General features: G+C 40.5%; 1 pseudogene; it reads left to right on the plus strand.

The window, feature by feature from the left end:
- Positions 1-2897, plus strand: part of LOC123460243 — a 40458-nt pseudogene extending 37561 nt beyond the window's left edge.
- Positions 2898-16029: the final 13132 nt, after the last annotated feature.

The raw sequence follows: 16029 nt of genomic DNA on the forward strand, positions 1-16029 counted from the left end.
AAACATTTAGAGACTTTTTTTGAAGTCTAGAGCTGGACATTTAAAAGCTAACAGTAAGATGCCTTGGTAATTCTTATCTCTGTGGCTTCTGCTTTGAAGAGAGATGAGACAGATTAATTATCACTGGCTTCAAAACAGACATTCTTGAATGATGTAAATGCCTATATGCAAAGGTAAGCAGGTGACCCAAAATAAGGCAGAGATGCCCATGTTTTAACCTGCTTTCAATCACTTTATGGACCCATTTGAAGTCTCAGCATTCTTCAGAAAGAGCTATTTCTTAGTGCTGATTAACAGGGGAGAAGCCAAACACCTCCTCTTAAAAGGGATTCAAGATTTGTTTTGGTGGGGCTATATGATAAGAGATACAGACATAGAAAGATTTGCATTTGAAGATCTTAGAACAGGATACAGGGTACCATGAGACCACTCAAGGAAGCACCAAAATCTGCCAGGAGGCACAGCAAGTGAGAAGAAGGTGGACAAAAGACTTTTCTCCAGTAAGGAATGGGAGAGATAGGGTAGCTGACTCAGGGTAAGCATGTTTATAAGTTCTGGGGCATAGGTCTAATTGTCTGGTATCTGGCTCTGGGAAGAGTTGGACAAGTGGGTAGAGGCACAGAGTCTGAGAGTTTCATAAAGTGGGTGTCTGGACTGTATTTGTCATTTGCATATTTATTATCTCTAAGAATGAGCTACCTCTTGGAGGGCAGACCCCCTAGTCAGCATGGCCCAGAGATGCCTCCAAATACAGAATGAGCCTGGTGTGGTGGCACACACCTTTAATCCCAGCACTTGGAAAACAGAAGTAGGGGGATTACTGTGAGTTCAAGACTAGTCTGGGACTAAAGAGAGAGTTCCAGGTCAGCCTGGGCTAGAGCAAGACCTTACCTCACAAAACAAATCAAAACAACAACAACAAAAAGCCATAGCATGAAATGCAAGCACTTGGGAGGCAGAAGTAGGAGGATCAAAGTGAGTTCCAGACAAGCCTGAGACTACATAGTGAATTTGTCAGTCTGGACTAGAGAGGAACCCTACCTCAACACACACACACACAACCTACAGTAGTGACTTTCATAGCAGGTATTAAGTGGTATAGAAGATATAACCAAAACAGGTCCAAGCCAGGCATGTTCGCACATGCCTTTAATCCCAACACTTGCGAGGCAGAGGTAGGAGGGTCGCTGTGAGTTTGAGGCCACCCTGAGGCTACATAGTGAATTTCAGGTCAGCCTGAGTCAGAATGAGATCCTACCTCAGGGGAAAAAAGAAAGATCCAATGCAGGGCAAGGAACACTATTTCATGAGTATTTTAGGACTTTTCCCTATGTCATCTGAGCTAAAAACTGGCACACAAAAAAAAATCTAGGAATTTTCCTAATAATGAGGGAGAATTATAAAGTCCTAATAATGAGGGAGAATTATGAAGTATGTTGGACTCAATTCTGCTTCTTTAAGTTCCGCTGCCATGTTTATTTTCTACTGAGAAAAAAATCCCATGGCACAAAATTCATCTTTCAAAATCAACAATTCAGTGGTTAAAAGTCTATTCTCAGAACCAAGCATCCACCATCTCCACAAATATTTAGAATACTTCATCAGCCCAAGAAGATGCCCCACACTCTTTCGTGTGACCTGCATTCTTCAACCTTAGACAACCACCTTTCTGTCTCAATACACAATTCCTAGAAATAGAACCATAGGACAGAGTAAAGCCTTGTAGAGACATTAATCCACATCTGACATAAAACACAAACACCCAACATAGCAGGAAAGTGGATTTGGATTTGGTGGGCAGAACTTGAAAACTGAGCATATCCTTCCCAGGATGAGTAGAGTTGGACATAGAAATAGGACCCTGTATAGCAAGACCCTCATAAAAGTTTCCATTTTACTAGCTCCATATACATCCCCATTTCTGTCCTTACTCCTACAGAAGAACAGGGGAAGTAGGAATAAGAGAAGCAGAGTTTGGCACTTTGCCCTAGCTCAGGAGGGCAGCAAAACTTGCAAAGCACCTTCTGAAATCAATTCTATACCTAGACTGGTGCCTAAGGTTAAGCGACCCCAACTAGGTGCCAGGGCTCTCTGCTAGAATCCAACCCAGAGTAGATCACTGACCTGGGATCCAGCCCAGAGCAGATCACACAGCTGTGTGAGCCAAGACCAGCCCTTCCAGGCCCTGTCCCTCAAAGTTAGCTCAGCTAAGTTTAAGCCTGGATGCACTGACCTGTGCTTAGGGTCTCTGCACCAAGTATCCATGTTTGAACGAAACTACCAGTTATACACTATCCACTAAAAATTGTTACTTAGGGAAATTTCTGTCTCAATAATTTTCAGATCACTAAGGCTAGCTCTGTTTCTGGAACTTCAGTATATTTTTCCTTCACCACATTAGCCAGATTTCTGGCAAGGGCTAGTATAAACACTTCCTACCATTCTTGCACATTTAAGCCCCACAGTGCTGAGAGAAGCCTAGGATCTTTGCTTTCACTGTTAGGAGCCTGCCTTGTAGCAAGACTGAGCTGATTGCTTTGGTATTTACACTTTGGGAAATTATTACATATTTGTGGCAAAACATTTTATTGTTGTTCAGAGCAACACTCAGCAATGGGACAACTCTTACAAAAGAGCAGCATTTATGAGTTAAGTGTACAATTCAAACCATATGGGTGAAATTTCCTATTAAGCATTTAACTATGCTCTTAGAAATAGCAGAGATGAGAAGCAGGGAGAAGGGCGTGCTTAGCAGAAGGAACTTCAGTATGCAGAACCAGAATGGAGGAGGGGAGAAAAGTGACTTTGCCAAGTCTAACGCATGGCTGGATTTTGTCATTGCTAATGAGAAGCAGATATTGAAAATATGCTACAAGTTAAAAAAGAAATCTCTCTAAGAATTCTTTCCTACAGATCTTTTTGCTTTTCTATGCCTATTGACCCTACATGTTAACTCTGTAAGATGATGGTACCTGTTTTAGATTTCAGTTCTACTCTGTCCTAAGTGAATTTGAAAATGAGCATTAGAACACAGACTTTAGGGCTCCTCTCAACATGCTCAACATGCCTGCATCTCCTTTGCAAGCTTTCTGTCCCTTTGCTATGCATGCCCTTTGTTTTAGGTCTTTCTATTTAAAAATATTATTTTTGTTTATTTACTTGTAAGCAGAGTGATTTATTTGCAAGCAGAAAGAAAGAGAGAGAGACATATGGGGGTGGGGGAAGAGAGAGGGAGTATATGGGTGCACCAGAGCCTTTAGTTATTGCAAATGAACGCCAGATGCATATGTCACTTTGTGCATCTGGCTTTACATGGGTACTGGGGAATCCAACATGGGTCATTAGGCTTTGCAGACAAGTACCTTAACCACTGAGCCATCTCTCCAGCCCGAGATCTTTTTTGTAATTTCTTAATTTGTTTATTTGAGAGGGAGATAGTATCAGGCAGATAGAGAGAAAAAATAGGTGCACCAGGGCCTCTAGCTGCTGCAAACAAACTCCAGATTCATGTTATACCTTGTGCATCTGGCTTTATGTGAGTACTGAGAAATCAAACCTGGGTCCTTTGGCTTTGCAGGCAAGCACCTTAACATCTAAGCCATCTTCCCAGCTCTATTCTAGGGTTTTGTTTGTTTGTTTGTTTGTTTGTTTGTTTGTTTGTTTGTTTTTCAAGGTAGAATCTTGCTCTAGCCTAGGCTGACCTGGAATTCACTATGTAGCCTCAGGGTTGCCTCAAACTCATAGCAGTCCTCCTACCTCTGCCTCCAGAGTGCTGGGATTAAAGATGTGAGGCACCACACCTGGGTCTATTCTAGGTCTTTCTAAAAGCCTATCTCTAGTTCTCCTAGGTACCTTCCAGCCTCAGAGAGGTAGGTAATTGGTTCCACAAAATGTCAACTAGAAAAGGGCAACACTACTGAGGAAAACTAACTGATCTGATATTCCCAGTAATGTTGAAGATCCAACTACATATATTTTCAGCACAAAGAAGCTGCCTAGCCAAGCCTTGCACAGGCCTCACTGATGATAGGAGAGCTGGGGCAGTGGAGCAGGGGAGAGGTTTCTGGTGCCTGTGGGGGAAGAAGTCTTCACAGAGCTCAGAGGCATAAGAGGGCAGAGGCTCCTACAGGAGCAAAACACAAAGTCTACCTAGAAGGTGTCACTGAGTGGGCTGCCAAGGTCTGGACTGCCTAAAGCCCCTCTAACCCAGAGTCATTATGGACATTTGCAAGAAATTTTCTGATTTTGCCATTCAAATCATGCAGCTCTGTGATGGTTTAAGATGCTGAAGACAAAACATGCACTTTGCCAGTATGGTGTTATAGCCACAAATTTGGAGCAGTTTCTTGCAAGTGGTCCTAACAAATAGCACCGAAGCTTTTATTTTACTTTTCCCCTCACACTGGAGCCCTTCTCTCACATTTTTTCATGTTTTCTGGTTCATTGAGATTATCCGTAAAGTCTGCTCACCTAAGAAACTTTTGAAGGTGGATTTGTGCCCAGACACTGCCACAGAGCCACCAAAGAGACTTCTATGCAAACATCACAGTGCCATAGTGAATGTGCTCCTTTGGAAACCAGAACTTTTGAGCTATTGCGTGGATACACTGGAACAAGTAAGTAACGTAAGGTAGATGAGGTTGGAGGAGTAATGACATGAACGTGTATGGTAGGGCAGGTGTCACTGGTGTTCACATAGACTCAAATACAGGGCTGAAGATATGGTTCAGTGGTTAAAGGCACTTGTTTACAAAGCCTACCAGCCAGGGTTCAATTCTCCAGTACCCGTGTAAAGCCAGATGCACAAAGTGGTCCATGGATCTGAAGTTTGTTTACTGCAAGAGGCCCTGTCATGCCCATATTCTCTCTCCCTCTCTCAAATAAATATAATAAAAATATTTTTAAAAATACAAATACAGATAGGAAACTATGGAATTAAGTACACAAACACGTGGGTACAGATTACTATACACACAGATACACCTAGTCCTAGCAACAGTGAAAGCTGAGAAGCTCTTTGGAAAAGAATGATTTTTATGGATGGAGAAAGGAAAATGCATGAGGAGCCCAATCATCTTTTGGTACCAAAAGTAAGAAATTTCTTGATAAACCAGGTGAGAGACTATTGAAAGGACATAAGGATTAAAGTCAGGACAATGTGAGAAACAAAATATATAATGATACTACTGAATTATAACCCCTCCAAATAAATTATATACTTGAGTCCTTATTGATATATATAACTGGATTAGTAACTTAATAGAATGCACTGGATCCACTAACTGCCTATTAGAATTTGTAGTCCCACATGTGTATATGCATGGCAGCTATGTAAGTAAAACAATGGTGAAAGAGAAAAAACTCAAATGAGATTCCTATTATAGAAAAAAGAATCAGCACTTAAAGGACCAATATCAACTCTCTGGCCTGCCCACCTGAGTTTCCAGGAGTAGGAGGGCAAAAGAGAGCATTGGAGGCATTGGTCCTTCTGTAAAGAATGACTGGTGCATTCCTGACAACAATGACCCCATAGTGAATACCAGTAAAACCACTAAGGAGGCCTTCAGTGGAATTAGGTAGGAGAGAGGGAATATGAATATAACTTGATGGGAATACTCCAGACACATGACCCACCTTGTATATATGGCTTTACATGGGTACTGGGAAATCAAACATGGGCCATCAGGCTTTTCAGGAAATGACTTTAACCACTGAACCATCTCCCCAGCCAAAAATAAAATCATTAGCATAAGTGGCCCTGTATGCTTCCTGTGCCAGCTGTGTGTAATGATACATGAGGTCACATGGTTTCAGTGGGAGACAGAGTATGCAGGAGGTAGAAGATCAAGATTAAGGAGTTCCATCTATGTTGCTATAGTTGCCATCTGTGTTGAGACTAGACCTTTGGATATTATGGCTGCTTTGAGGTCTCCATGTTAATAACCTCTTGCCCACACTCTATAAAGGAACCTAATAAACTCATTGTTTTTGCTTGGTTGAACTTTGGTGGAATTGACCCTTAGTTATTCATAGGTACCCTACCTGTGGAGAGCAAGTGCTAATCAGCTTCTCCCCAAGAAAGCATTCACACTACAGGCTTAGCAATGGGATCTATAAGCTTCTTCTCTGCGGGAAGGACCTCTGGAAGGTATTTGTGTGTTATCTCATTTAGGGATAACTATTCTTCTCACCTCCTTAGCATGTCTTTTAGGTAAGAGGTAGATAGGGGTGATCTCCTGGCCATATGATTGACAGGACCAATGGATTAACTTTTCTGTTACTGTTTTTATTTATTTATTTATTCATTTATATTTTTAGTTGGCATACAGAGATTTAGGCATTATTCATTCTGGCATTTTCAAATACAATTTGTTTTGTTTAATTTCTGTTCTCCACTCCTATAACCTACCAATTTCTCTATCTTCTTCTCAACTTCTCCTCCTAGCATCTTCCCCATTCTGTTTACATGTCACATGTGTCCTTTTGCTCTTCCTTCATTCCCCTTCCAGTTCTTCTTTTTCTGTTTGGATTTACTTTTAAGGAAAGGACCATTATCTTATTTTTTTTTCCTTCTTTTTTTATTGACATCTTCCATGATTGTAAACAATATCCCATGGTAATTCCCTCCCCCACCACTTTCCCCTTTGGAACTCTGCTCTCTGTCATATCCCCTCCCCCTCCCAATCAGTCTTTCTTTTATTTTGATGTCATCATGTTTTCCTCTTATTATAATGGTCTATGTATAGGTAGTGTCAGGCCCTATGAAGTCATGGATATCCAGGCCAGTTGTGTCTGGAGGAGCATATCCTATCCTTCTTTTGGCTCTTACATTCTTTTTGCCACCTCTTCCACAATGGACCCTGAACCTTGGAAGGTGTGATAGAGATATTGCAGTGCTGAGCACTCCTCTGTCACTTCTTCTCAGTGCCATCGTGACTTCTGAGTCATCCCAAGGTCACTGCCATCTGTAAAGAGAGAGTTCTCTAAGGAACAAGTGAGGGTACATTAATATATGGGCATGAACATTAAGAGAAGTGCTTCCTAGGCAGTTTGATAAGTATAATATACACATTTAGCCAGACAGCAGCAGGATGTTACACCCCTAGGGCTCATGAGCACCCCTGTTGTAGGTTTTCAGTTTCAGGGATGTATGTCCTCCCATGGGGCGGGCCTCCAGCCAAGTTAGAGGATGTGTCACTTGCACCCATTGGCTCATTTGGCCTGGCTGGCTAAATATAAGGCTTGCAGTGTCCAGTTGAGTATCTTCTCTCCCATGCAAAATGGCTTTTTCCAGCTTTCTGTCAGCTGGTCTATATGGAGAAGGTTTTAAGCTCAGTTTCAGCAGGATTTCTCAGTGACCTTGTAGCCCAAGTATGTGGAATCTTCAGCAATAGGGTCTTACCATCTATTCCTGGTGGGAAACCAAAGGCTTTGGCCTGTAATGGTGTGGGGGCATCAGGGACCTCCCTGACCAACAAATCACTGGAAGGTATCCCATCCCTGGTACTAAATTTTTTCTAGTAACAATCTATAGCTCCTGAGTGTTCCATTGTTCAAAAAAGTAGGTTTCCATATGATTTATTTATATCCTCTTAGAATTTGATTAGCCCCCTCTCTACCTTTCCTTTACTCAATCTCTTCCCCTGACCTCACTTAGGCCTTTTCACCCCATTAATCGGTTCTTCTACTTACATATATACAATGCCATCCTATTAAGGCTCCCCTCCCTCTCTTTCTATTCCCTTTATATCTCCTTTCTAGATAACTGGCCTCTGCTGCTGAGTTTTCTTCCTACTCACACAGAAGTCCAATCATTTGTAGCTAGGATCCACATATAAGAAAGAACATATGGGGCTGGAGAGATGGCTTAGCGGTTAAGCGCTTGCCTGTGAAGCCTAAGGACCCCGGTTCGAGGCTCGGTTCCCCAGGTCCCACGTTAGCCAGATGCACAAGGGGGCGCACGCGTCTGGAGTTTGTTTGCAGAGGCTGGAAGCCCTGGCGCGCCCATTCTCTCTCTCTCCCTCTATCTGTCTTTCTCTCTGTGTCTGTCGCTCTCAAAGAAAGAAAGAAAGAAAGAAAGAAAGAAAGAAGAAGGAAGGAAGGAGGGAAGGAAGGAAGGAAGGAAGGAAGGAAGGAAGGAAGGAAGGAAGGAAGGAAGGAAAGAAAGAAACATATGATGTTTGGCTTTCTGGGCCTGGGTTACCTCACTTAGTATAATCCTTTCCAGATCCATCCATTTTGTTTTGAGTAACTTAGAATGTCATGTCTCCACTCAGGGCAAGAGGTCTTTGTGCATCTGATCAGGAGGGAACAGCTTTCCCCTTAATAGGTCTGAACAAAAACTCTGATACCTCTACTTTCTCTCTTTCATGTAGCATTTTAAATACTTTGGAGGGGCAATTTTAATGCTTCCCTTCTTAATGTTACCAGGGGAACATAGGATGAGATCCATCCCCAATGGCATTCAAGTCTGCTAATGCCTGTCTAGCTACAACAGTACTGTGTCAGATCTTAGCTCTTGACTCATGTCACAGTTGCATAGTTGGACATGAGGAAGAAGTAGCCAGACAGTGTCATAAATTCTAACAGCTAGTTAATGGAACAGGAGATGTGTGAGTCAGTGTTTGTATGTTCCAACTAACCCCTGACTTTCTCGGCCATTGTTCCTCAGCTATCTTGTCTGCCAAATGCCTTAACAGCTGTCCTTCCTGTAGGGTCAGGTTTCTGTTACAGTATGGTCCAGTACATGCTCCCAGCACCTGTTCCTCCTACATGGCCATGTCCTAAAACTTAACCTTACCAAGCCCCTGTAATCCCATCCTGTATGCCTCAGCTCTCATAACCTAAGAAGTTGTAGGCTTGTTGAGAGTGGCACTTGGAATTATTTTATTGTGATGCCCTCAGTTCTTTATTTAAGATCTTATTTAATACTTTCTGAAGTACTGCATGATGTAAGCTCTCTTCCTTAATCCAACCATCCAAAAGGCAGGTGTCAATGCAAAACACACAGCTCTTATCTTAAAAGCAATAGTAGATAGTTTATTATGAAGCCAAATAACAGAGACTATGGCCCTGGAACAGATTCAGATTATCCAAAATTCCACATTCTAGTAGAGCAATTTCTGATGTTTTTATTGTTACAGAACAAAAGAAAGTCATAAGCCAAGGCACTTTGCAAATACATTGGTGGAAACATCAGGTAGGAAGGTTATAGCAGAGTGCAAGAAATCTCTGCCATAGGCTTTAGATGCTATCTGGTACCATTTTCAGCTTTTGGGTTGGTGTTCTATTATTACATTGCAAAAAGGTTTCACCTGATCACCTGATAGTCACAAGGATGTTAGGTCAGACAAAAGGTGGATGCTGATTGGCCTTCAATGGGGCTAAGATAGCCTAACATAATTTGGCTGTGGTCCTTTAGTTCACACAGAATAACCCTTTCTCATAGAGGCATGGGGATTTTGAAGTGAACCCTACTAATCTTTACATGGATATTAATGGAAATAGAGCAGAGATAATTAAGAAGAGAGTATTTCTTCTGTGCTGCTCCTCAGAGGCAAGTTGGCCTAAGAAAATGCAGTGTCAAGGGCTCCACAGGAGGTCTGGCACCAGCAACAATATGAGGCAACATCTTTGCAAATAGCAATGGCTTTGCCTTAGCTAAGGCCTTATATTCTTCTATATTCTGCCTACTGGCAGACCAGGGCTCTTTTCCCAAGAGTTGTGCTCAATGACCTTGGTTTTGCCTATCTCTGTGATTCCTGTACGTGTGTTCCTCTCCTCCCCAGGGCTTGTAGTACCCACACTACCACATAAATAGATGTTCCAGCTGTTAGGAGTCTGAAAGTCAGGGAGTCAAGCCTACATAAGCATCCAGTGGAGAGGCCTCAGTGAACACAGCACACGCAAAGCCACTAATTCAGGTTCATGGAAAGTCAGGCCCAATAGAGATTGATTACAATTCTGTGGTAAGAACTGAATGAATCAGTGGCTGCTGACAATTAATTCAGTCTCTCTCCTCTAAAGTCCAGGGCCTGGGGATGGAAGTTCCAGCCCTATCTTCATATTATTGGGTTTTTTTTTTGTTGTTTTTTTTTTCCAGTTGATGAGGAATAGAAGATAGAAAATAACTAGGCAGTTGAGAGTAATGGGGTCCCCAAAGCAAAGATTATACCCCCACTTCCTGTATAAAAGCAGGAAATGTCCTTGAGTCTTTAATGAGGAATCAGGTTTTTCCTTCTTTTCCCCTAAAGGAGTATTTGTAGCCACCAGCTTGCTGCGGGCCAGAAATGTCAGAAGGATCAGGTCTTACCTCTTTTTCTCTAAAGGAGTTCCCCTTCCTATAGCCCACATCAGAGTTGCCAGACAGATTATCTGCTCAGGACCTCTTCTGCTATACGGGAGCTCTACCTTCTTGCCTTCTCATAAACTCTGTAAGAACATCTTTCTCAATCTCACCCTATGTGGTCTATGGATTTTACTATTCAAATTCAAAAGAACCTGGAGGCCACAGACTCAGTGGAATTTTGTGTGATCATGACCAATAGCCAAGAAAGGTTTCATTGTTCTCAAAGGCACTCTCTGAATTCCCATAACATCATTACCAGGACCTTCTTCTAGGGCTCACTTCATGAACCTAAATGCAAGTTTTGTGAAGGAAAGAGTTCTGGGCACTGGGTAGGCATAGAATTTCCAAAGCCAGTTGATCCCGAAGAACATAACACAAGCCACCAAGTCAGTGACTTTAAAGCTCTTGAATTACTTTGTTAGCAAAGACTTGAAAAATGCAGATATGGAAAAGAGTAAATCATGAAAGATTTATTTTTTAAGACAGTAAGAATAAGATAGAAGAAAAGCTCCCAAGCCAAAGGGAGTTTACCCCTCCCAGTCAGGCTGGAATCAGGAAGAGGGAGTCATGGAAATCTATGTAGCAATTTAGATCAGCTCTTTTAATAAATTAAGCATCCAATTGGGATGAGCCTTATTGCCAAGTTCAAATGTGTATGAAGGATATTGATAGGCTAGTGGTCCCAGAAAGAAGGTCAGACTCAGAAAGGACCTGCCCACAGGGAATATAAACTGGGGCAAAGTTGAGGAAGAATCAGGAAGCTGGTGTGCTTCACCATCTTGAATCATACTAGAGTTTTAGACTTGCCAGGCAGGGCAGTACCTATGTTCTTTTGGACTTGTGTTCCTAGTTGACTATTTGCAAAACAAACCTACCTTGCTTTTATTCTACATTACATGTATGCTTGTGTGTTAGTCAGGGTTGTCAAGAGGAATAGAACTGATGGAATAAATATATGTTATAAAGTGAATTTATTATATTAGCTTATAGGATACAGGCTGGGTAATCCAACAATGGCTGTCTGTAGGATGGAGAGTCTGAGAACCCAGTAGCTTTTCAGCCCCAAAACTGAATACCTCAGCTGTCCCAATCTGGAGCTGAAAGACTAGAAGGTTCCTAGAGATCTGCTGGTCTACAGTCCATGAGGGAAGACTAAAGAACCTGGATTCTGGTGTCTATAAATAATGGAAGCAACAGGGTAGAGACACCAGCAAGAAGCAAAAGCAGCCAGACAAAAGGCACTACACTTCTCAGAACCTCTTTACATATAGACTGCCTGCCATCAGAAGGGGCTGTTCACTCTGGTGTCAGGACTTCCTCTTTCAGTTAACCCTTCCTGGAAAAGTCACAGATCTGTCCATATGCCCTGCCTCTTACTTGATTTCTCATCTGATCAAAATGACAATAGAATTTTAACTGTCACAGCTTGAAAGCGGCTTATAATTAATACAGATATTTCTGCTCTGTCACTCAGGATTATAGGAGATTTATGCTAGTAACTGAGGTTGTAGACCAATTATGTATGTCTTATTATATCATAATATTGCACTTTCTTTCACAAAACATCAGTTAAATGGCAATCTCAAGATGTAGAATGAAGTATAAGCTGAAATTCCCTGAGAAAACAACATCTGTGTTAAAGGTTCTGCAGACAGATTAGAACATTGCATTCTGGAGAGATTAAATATTACAGATCAATGACTAAAAGGTTAGGCTTCATCTCACCCTCTCCAGTGCCCTTCAATTTGGTGTTCCCTCTAAGGTGAGGTACTGATGAGGAATCAGCCGTTTAGTCTGTCTTCTAGGGTATAGAATTTTATGGTATCAGTTCCACTGTTGGGTTCAGTTTTGTGTTCCCCCACCCTTACCCTTCCCTCCAGCCCTACACTCCCTAGTGTCCAGTCCTTAAGATGCCTATTAGGAATGTCAGCATTACAGGTTGATCCAGGTTAGCAGCCACATATGAATGAGTCCATGCAATGATTGTCTTTCTGTGATTGGATGAATTCACTGAATATGATCTGTTCCAAGTTTGACCATTTTTCTACAAATTTAATTGTGTCATTTTTTCTTAATGCTGAGTAGAATTCCATCATGTAGATATACCACATCTTGGTTATCCATTCATCCAATAAGGGGCTTCTGGATTGATTTTGGTTCTTAGCTATTATGGATTGAGCAGGTATAAACATGGTTGAGCAAATATCTCTGAACTGAGTCATACAGTTTTTAGGGTAAATGCCCAGTAAGGGAGTAACAGGGTCTGTTTGTAACTCTATAGCCAACCTTTCTAGGAGGCTCCATATTGCTTTCAATAGTGGTTGTACCAGCTTACATTCCAACCAACAGTAAGTGTTCCTATTTCTCCACATCCTTGCCAACATTTGTTTTCATTTGATTTTTTTAATGTTTGCTATCCTTACTTGGGTTAGGAGGAATCTCATACTTGTTTTAAATTGCACTTCTTTAATGGTTAGGGATGTTGATCATTTTCTTAAGTGTGTGTTTGTCATTTGTATTTCTTCTTCTGAGAACTCCCTATTCAGTTCTCTGCCCCAAACTGTAAGTGGATTGTTTGATTTTTTATTTTTATTGTTTACAGTTTTTAGTTCTTTGCAGCTTCTAGAAATTAGGCCTCTATCGGTTGTATAGCAGCAAGGATTTTTTTTTCCATTCTGTGGATAGTATATTCTACTTATGGTATGGTTGTCTGTGAAAAAATTTTTTTGCTTCATGAGATTCCAATGGTTAAGTGATTGTTTAAGTTCTTGAGCTAATGAGGTTTTGTTCAGGAAGTCTTTTCCCATTCTTATATCATGGAAAGTTCCTCCTAATTTTTCTTCCAGTACTCCAGAGTTACTGGTCTTATATTGAAGTCTTTGTTCCATTTGGACTTAGCTTTTGTGCATAGCGAGATGTGTGGGTCTAGTTTCATTTTTCTGCATATAGTTATCCAGTTTGTCCAGCACCATTTGTTGAAGATGCTGTCTTTTCTCCAGTCTACATTATTAGGGTCTTTGTTGAAGATGAAGTAGCTGACTTAAAGTCTGAAACCTCTATTCTGTTGCATTGATCTATATTCATTTTTATGCCAGTACCATGTTATTTTTATTACTAAGGCTTTGTAATATAGCCTTAGATCAGGTATGGTGATACTTCCAGAGATGTTTCTTTTGCTGAGGATGTGTTTGGATATACGAGACCTGCTGCCATTCTATATGAATTTTGAGATCATTGTTTTCTATCTCTGTGAAGAATAATGCTGGGATTTTTATTGGTATTGCATTAAATCTATCTTTTGCTTTTGGTAGGATTGCCATTTCCACAATGTTAATTCTGCCTATCCAGGAGCATGAGAGGTCTTTCCATCTTCTCAAGTCCTCCTAAACTTTTTCCTTGAGTATTTTTATGTTTTCATTATATAATCTTTTTGCATCTTTGGTTAGTGTTATTCCAAGGTATTTTATTTATGTATTTATTGTTGCTAATGAAAATGGGACAATGTCGCTAATTTCTTTCTCTGAATCATTGTCCTGTGCATATAGAAAGGCTACTGGTTTGTATGCATCGATTTTGTATCCTGCTACTTTGCTGAAGGAATTAATCACCTTTAAGAGTTTTGAGATGGAGGCTCTCAGATCACTTATGTATAGAATCATGCCATCTGTAAATAGGGCTAACTTAACTGTTTTTCTTTCCTTTTTTTTTTCTTTTGTTGTATCTGTTTTAATTCTTTCTCCTGTCTTATTGCTTTGGCTATGACTTCTAGTACTATGATGAAGAACAGAGGTGATAAGAGGCACCCGGGTCTTGTTCCTGATCTCAATGGGAATTCCTTGAGTCTTTCCCCCATTAAGTATTATTTGGACTTTAGGTGCTATATATATAGCCTTTATTATGTTGAGGTATAAACCATCCATGCCTATTCTCTCCAAAATTTTGATCATGAAATGATGTTGTATTTTGTCAAAGGCCTTTCCTGCATCTATTGAAATGATCATGTGGTTTTTGTGATTAAGCTTATTGATGTATTACATCGACAGATTTTCATATATTGAACCAATATTGCGTTCCTGGGATAAAGCCTACTTGATCAAGGTGGATAATGCTTTTGATGTGTTGTTGAATTTTGTTTGTGAGGATTTTGTTCAGGATCTTTGCCTCTCAATTCACCAGGGATATAGGCATATAGTTTTCTTATTGGATCTCTGTCTACTTTTGGTATTAGGGTGATACTTGCTCCATAAATGCAGCTGGGGAATTTTTCTTATTCTCTGATTATGTGGAACAGTTTGAGAAAAATTGTTTCCAAACCAGGCATGATGGCACATGCCTTTAATCCCAGCACTCAGGAGGCAGAGATAGGAGGATCACTTTGAGTTCAAGGCTACCTTGAGACTACATAGTGAACTCCAGGTCAGCCTGTTACAGAGTGAGACCCTACCTCAAAAAAAAAAAAAAAAAAAAAAAAAAACTGGTTCTAGCTGTTCCATGAAGGTTTGACAGAATTTGGCTGAGAAGCCATCTGGTACTGGACTCTTCTTTTTCTAAAAATATTATTTTTATTATTTATTTGACAGAGAAAGATGGACAAAGAATGGGCACACCAGGGTATACAGCCACTACAAATGAACTCCAGACATGTGCAATCTCTTGCTCGCCTGGCTAAGGTGGGTCCTGGAGAGTTAAAATTGGGTCCTTTGGCTTTGCAGGCAAGCAATTTAATTGCTAAGCCATACCTCCAGCCCTGGACTCTTCTTTTTGGGGAGGTTTATGATTAACTTTCCAATCTCAGTGGGTGTGATAGGTTTGTTTATTATTAATATGTGGTAAATTTAGTTTTTATAGGTGGAATTTATCCATTTCCTCCAGATTATCCAATTTTGTGGACCAAAGGTTTTGGAAGTAAATTCTGATGATTCTTCCAATTTCACTTATGTGTGATGTGATCTCTCTTTTTTCATTTCTAATTTTGTTAATTTGAAGCATCTCCTTTTTTTTCACATGATCAAATTGACCAAGGGTTTATCAATTTTGTTTACTTTTTCAAAGAACCAGCTCTTTGTTCCATCAATTTTCTTAATTGTTTTCTTAGTTTTCAATTAATTAATTAATTAATTTTTTTTTTTTGAGGAAGGGTTTCACTCTAGCCCAGGCTGACCTGGAAGTCACTATGTATTCTCAGGGTGGCCTTGAACTCATGGCAATCCTCCTACCTCTGCCTCCAAAGTGCTGCAATTAAAGGCATGCACCACCACACCCAACTTCCAGTTTAATTAATTTCTGCTCTGATAATGATTATTTCTTTTTCTCTGGAGCTTTTCGGTTGGATTCTTTTTGTTTTTCTAATGATTTTACGTGGATGGTTAGGTTATTGGTTTGGGATGTTTCTGTCTTTGTTATGAAGGCATTTGAATTTTCCCCTGACTACTGCCTTCATTGTGTCCCATAAGTTTGGGTACAATGTGTTCTCATTGTCATATAAAATCTAAAAGTTTTGCAATTTCATTTTTTTATTTCATCCACTACCCATTTATTGTTTAAACGTGTGTTGTTAAGTATCTGGGGCTGATGGAGTTCCTGGAGCATCTCTTGTTAATTTCTAACTTTAGAGCATTGTGGTCTAATATCATATAGGAAATTATGTTGATCTTCCTAAATATATGGAGGCAGGCTTTGTG

The sequence above is a fragment of the Jaculus jaculus genome, chromosome 4 (genome assembly GCF_020740685.1).
Source record: "Jaculus jaculus isolate mJacJac1 chromosome 4, mJacJac1.mat.Y.cur, whole genome shotgun sequence".
Taxonomy (NCBI): Eukaryota; Metazoa; Chordata; class Mammalia; order Rodentia; family Dipodidae; genus Jaculus; species Jaculus jaculus.